The 5,829-nt window shown below is 42.7% G+C and overlaps 1 long non-coding RNA gene across 1 annotated transcript; it reads right to left on the minus strand.

Moving 5' to 3' along the window:
• LOC310745590 lies at positions 1 to 5,511 on the minus strand. The gene is made up of 2 exons (XR_014540195.1): positions 2,399 to 5,511; positions 1 to 1,355 (listed from the first exon to the last, which is right to left on the minus strand). It is a non-coding gene; the product is annotated as an uncharacterized lncRNA (long non-coding RNA).
• Positions 5,512 to 5,829: the final 318 nt, after the last annotated feature.

Here is a 5,829-nt window from a genome sequence, read left to right on the forward strand (position 1 = left end):
TTTTCTTTTCTTTGCTTTGCTTTTCTTTGCTTTGCTTTCTGGGAGTTTTCTAAATAAACTTCAGGACTGCAATCTCAGTCATGCTTCTGAACATGTATGTCTCAGTAAGATACACTTTCAAGTAGGCATGCTATAGTCCCAAGCACTTCCAGTTAAACCAGAAACAACACTTTCAATTATTGCTCTTGAGGTTCCTCCTAATGTCATTTACGCCTGTGCAATGATAATATGATAGCAGGATGTCCTGATGAACAAATTTTGATATTCAAAAGTTGTAATTCATTTTCTTACAAGGAGGGTTTGAACACCCAGAAGTATGATATACATATGCAAATATGCCGTTAATTGTGGTGATGGTTATTATTTCCTTAAATTTTAAGTTTTATTACACAACTTACTTATTTTGTTTGCTTCTTTTGTTTGAAAAATGCAAAAAGAAACAGCAAAGCAAGCCCAATTTATTAAAATGGTAGTATCTGAATATCTGAATCTAGCATGGAATATCAAATGTATTAGGATGTCAGTAATATAATGTGACCAGAACAGAATGCAAGTGGAAAGCCTGTTTAATACCCAAAGGCATAACAGCCAGAGAGTGTGAATTTGCAAAACTTACTATAATGGGAGTCTAAAAATTTAGCTAAATCTGTTCCCTTGCAGAATGGATATATAACATATGATTTTCTTTTTCTTGTATAAATGTGAATATACATAAATGCACATGCTAGGGCCATCAGAACATACCAACCTATAGTGACAGAGCAACGATTAAAAGCTTTCCCAAGCTCACACAGAGATATTCTAACATTGCCACTTCTCTGCTCTCTCAGTCTGAACCATTCTGACAACATTTAATTTTTCCATCTTTGTCTTCTTTTTTGTGGATTCCCCACCCCACCCTGCCTCTATCTTTTCTGTCTACCCACCCTCAGAACCAGGGGGTCCTCCACAACCACCCGCTCCCTGTCCCCCCAAAACAATACTTCTGTTTTTTCAGGATTCAAGCAGCTTGCAGCATTTAAAAACATCAGTTTTAAAGTACAGAATACAGTAATTAAAATCAATGTAGTTAAAACTAATAATTAGTTCTTCCCCAGCAAATGCGCTTATAACTCTGTTTTACTCCAGTAGTCAGGTTGGTGCTATGATCTAAGTGAGTTTTTAAAATCAGGAATTGCACGTGCTCAGAGTATTTCTTCAACAGGATTGATCTTTTTTATATTTTTGCTCCAGCATATCAGGAATGCAGGAGCCACTGTGAAGTATGGAATGGAGGTGCATAGAAAAGAAAGGTCAGTTGTGTGTTTCACAACCACAGGATCCAATTCCTAGGGGCCAATGGGTCTAAACTCTATCTGTTGATGGATGGCCATCCTGACTCGGCCCCAGACACACTGACCAGATGCCTGGAAGCTGTGGCTGGATGGTTACGTGGGAGCCGGTTGAAGTTAAATCCTTCGAAGACAGAGGTCCTCTGGCTGGGACGGGACGATATGGGATTGAGGGGGCAACTCCCATCTCTTGCGGGGGTGCAGTTAGTGCCAGCACCGTCCGTTAAGAGTTTGGGTGTAATCTTCGATACCTCCCTCTCTATGGAGGCGCAGATTACAGCTATAACAAAGGCGGCATTTTTTCATCTCCGCCAAGCTAAGCAGTTGGCCCCTTATCTCTCTCGCCCTGACCTAGCCACTGTGATCCATGCGACGGTCACCTCCAGACTGGATTACTGTAACTCGCTCTACATGGGGCTGCCCTTGAGACTGACCCAGAAACTCCAGCGGGTGCAGAATGCCGTGGCGAGACTCCTTATGGGGTCTTCGCTGCGAGACCACATTCATCCGGTGCTATATCAGCTGCACTGGCTCCCGGTGGAGTACAGGATCAGGTTTAAGGTGCTGGTTTTAACCTTTAAAGCCCTATACGGCCTAGGACCCTCGTACCTACGGGACCGCCTCTCCTGGTATGCCCCACAAAGAAACCTACGGTCTGCAAATAAAAACATCCTGAAGGTCCCAGGCCTCAGAGCGGTTAGGCTGGCCTCAACTAGAGCCAGGGCCTTCTCAGCTGCGGCTCCAATCTGGTGGAACGCTCTGTCACAAAAGACTAGGGCCCTGCGGGACCTGACATCTTTCCGCAGGGCCTGCAAGACAGAGTTGTTCCACCAGGCCTTTGGTCAGGGCGCAGCCTGACTCCCTCCTCTGGCAACCTGCACAGAGTTTTGCTTAATGGTTGCCATCAACTTGATTTTAATTAATTTTTATAATGAAATATTTTTAGAATGTTGGTTTATTTTTTGATTGTTGTTAGCTGCCCTGAGCCCGGCTTCGGCTGGGGAGGGCGGGATATAAATAAAATTTATTATTATTATTATTATTATTATTATTATTATTAAGTTGACCCCACCCCCCAACATCAATAAGGCTGTCTAGTCCCAGGTCTAAACCTACCTGGCTGAGCCACTGAGAGGAATCCCAGCCTGTCTGTCCAGGTGGAAATCAAGGGCATCTTCTCATACCCCCCTCCCCCAATTAGTTTTTACAAAACTCTTAAGATAGTAGTAAGAAATGAGGAACTCGAAGGGCATGTGAACTGCAGGTGGTTGCATCTGTGCTATTAGAAATCCATACGTGCATTTAAATAACACATAAACATACAGAGAGTTGACTGTGTGCATTCAAGGTATCAAGAAATTAAAATTCCATAATTATAAACTTGAAAGAATTGAGCTCCAGATCTTAAGCTCATTAGAAGGCACTATAAAAAGCCTTCAGGCTGACACAAAATATTCTTTTTATAGACCCACAAACTAGGGCTTAGGAGAACAATAAAACTTGAACTGGAGGATTTCCTAAACAGCTATAAACTGCTCACTGTCAATATTTTCACACACAAAGCTTAAAGGGGCGCTTGTTTCAATGGGTTTTGTAATGTGCATATAAAACCTACACCAGACAAAATGGTCATTTATCAACAGGCTTCTCAACATGTTGTGTGGAACAGAATGAGGCATTAGCAACTGGTGTTACAGCTCTGAGGCAATTTAAGCCTCATGTGTGAAAACATAAAGCAGGTTCAAGAAATAATCCTGATTGTGTTACTCTGCTACTTGGTGACCATTTCATTTCTGCTTGTTCATTGCCTGCAATGGACGGTTACACTCCAATCAAATATTACAGTTCGTGATGTAGCAGAGATAGGAATTATAGTTTCCCGCAGGATCCTCTTGTTCAAGAGTGGAAGGGGTCGATCCTGTGCAAACCCAGGCTCCAAATATCCATCGGCTAAGTACCTCTGGGTGCAGCTCTGCTTCTATGATATTCTGTAGCAACCCATCCTTGCTCAGAAATCCTTGTGCCCGCAGAGCAGTGTGTTAGGTCACTGCTGACATGGCTCCAGGGGCACTTGAAATGTCCAGGTCATGTGCACAGGACATAGCCAGCTTCTGCACAAGCACCTTTAGATTTCTGAGAGAAATAATGGCATCATTTTGAAGACTTACTTTGATTTGTAGAACATATTTGCCAGATTGACATTCCTAGGGCAGCTGGAAGGATGTGTCTGCATGAAAGCAGTGAGCATCCGGTTAAGTTGAGAGGCAGTTTATGTTACAGAACCAGCCAGCAAACCTGTCTTGGAGGTGTCACTTCAGCTTGCAGGTAAGGATCTGCCAGGTGTGGATGCTCCTGCACGGGGGGGGGGGGGCATCCCTACCTGCACATCAAAGGTAGCATGTCAAGGAGAGGACAATCCTTCTCCTGCTTCCTAGAGGCTTATTTTTGTATGTTAAGTGATGTTTGTTCATTTTAGATGTGGGAGATTTCAAACATGCAGGTTGCCCCCTCCCTCCACTGCCTGAGTGGCTCGATTCACGCAAAGTTTTACCACTTGGGGCTTCTCCCCACTTCTGCCTGCCCCCTGCCTAGAAAGCACAGCTTTCTGTTTGACCCGCCACTTTCCCTGAGAAAATCCTCTGTTTACCGCTGAACTGAACAAACATCAATCTGCAGAAACACTGAGTGATGTTTGTTCTGATTCTGCAGAAGGAGCGGGTTTCTCCCAAGGGGGGAGCAGTGGGACAAGTGGAAGCATGGATGAGCCGTTGATTCTGCTGAGGATATAAACCAAGATGGTCTTGTTGAATTTGGTCTTACTGAGAAGTCGGAGGGACAACTGGCTCATTCACACATAAAGCAAACCATGGCTATACCTGAGTGACTTCTGGTACCCTCAGTGAAAGCTTTGTCCCATGTGCACCTTCCGCAGTCCTGCTCCTGCTGCACTATGCAGAGCCAAGCCATGGCTTAGGGCTGTGGACACATCAAAGCATATTCAAAACACATTCTTTCCCTCAAAGAATTCTGGGCACTGTAGTTTACCCCTCATAGAGTTGCAGTTTCCAGCAACTCTTAACAAACAGGAGTGCTCAGGATTCTTTGAGGGAAGGAATCTCTCTGAGTGTGCTTTATAGGTACAGTGTGCAGCCGCAGTGTTATGCCTGAATCCAGGCTCATGGTTTTCTACTCTCCAAACATACCACAATCTGCAACAAAGTTTTGTTCCTGGCTTGCCAAGGGAGACAAACCACAGGCCCCGGTTTGGATGAAATAGTTTGCTAAACCAGGCAGCGTGACGGCAGCAGGTTTGGAGGAGGAATGCAGTGGCCATGGGTTTTACTGCAAGTCCCTCTATGCTCATGCATTCACATTTAGCCATGGCTCGGTTTCATGTTATGTGTGAATTGGACCATTAAGAACTTGTTTCATGCAATCATGCTAATTCAGCATTACTGATCTTCATAAATCAGGTTTAGATCCTGTGGTCTAATTCCCTCTGAATTCAATGGATGACAATTGTCATTTATTTTGATGTGCTGAGAATCTGGTCCATTATTTTACAAATATCCTAATAGATTTAAAAACAAAGCAAAACAAAAAGCAAAACCCTCACTGCTTCAGGCCTATACTAATTGCGACACAGTGACTTGTATATATTTTTTTCAGCAATGAAAAGCATCTTCCAAGAGTTAAGTAGAGGTTTGGAGTAAAGCAAACGCTGCTGAAATCTTTCCTCAATGTCACTTTTTCCACTTAAATGTGCACTCCCCCAACAGCTTTTTTTAATCAATGAGGGGAAAATACAGTATATACAACTGCATGTCATGTCTAATGTGGACGTAGAGAAAGGGACTGCCACAACAAATGTATATTATATTCTTTTCAGTATTACAATAACTTAACACTGGGTAACTTGGAATGAGAAGTTTGCATAAATAATACGGGTCTCTTTTTATGTATATAAAATATTGTAGAGTATCTTCCAGTCTTTTTCAGGAATGTTGAGTTGAGAAGAGCAATGGAATACTTGCCCTATTTTTATGTTGGGGGGAGGGGAGAAGTGAGTGGATTGAAATGTTAAATTTGTGAATGTACATTTCTTACTGCAACTTTTATACTGAGTGTTTGCACAATTATCATTTCTGGAATTTAATTAATAAAGGAAACAAATTGCTTGAATAAATATGGCTGAAGTTTACTTTATCAACATTGTGCTTGCTAACCCTGTTGAGCCTGCAGCCCAAAATAGCACTCTGTTGTTGCAGAACTTGAATAGAGTAAATCTTGTCTGTTATTAAGTAAATCTTAACTGTTGCTCGGTGTGCACAAAATCCAACCACCTCCCATTCTTGGTAGTTTTTGACTTTAGTGAAAGAGGGAAAATTGCACGCAGTACTCTAGAAATATTCTGCAATTTCACTGGGGTCTCACTACAGTCCAAATGGCCCAAAGTCACACTGGAGAAACACTGTTGTTTAGACCCTTCAACAAGGTC

Source organism: Podarcis filfolensis (assembly GCF_964270895.1).
Source record: "Podarcis filfolensis genome assembly, chromosome: 12".
Classification (NCBI taxonomy): Eukaryota; Metazoa; Chordata; class Lepidosauria; order Squamata; family Lacertidae; genus Podarcis; species Podarcis filfolensis.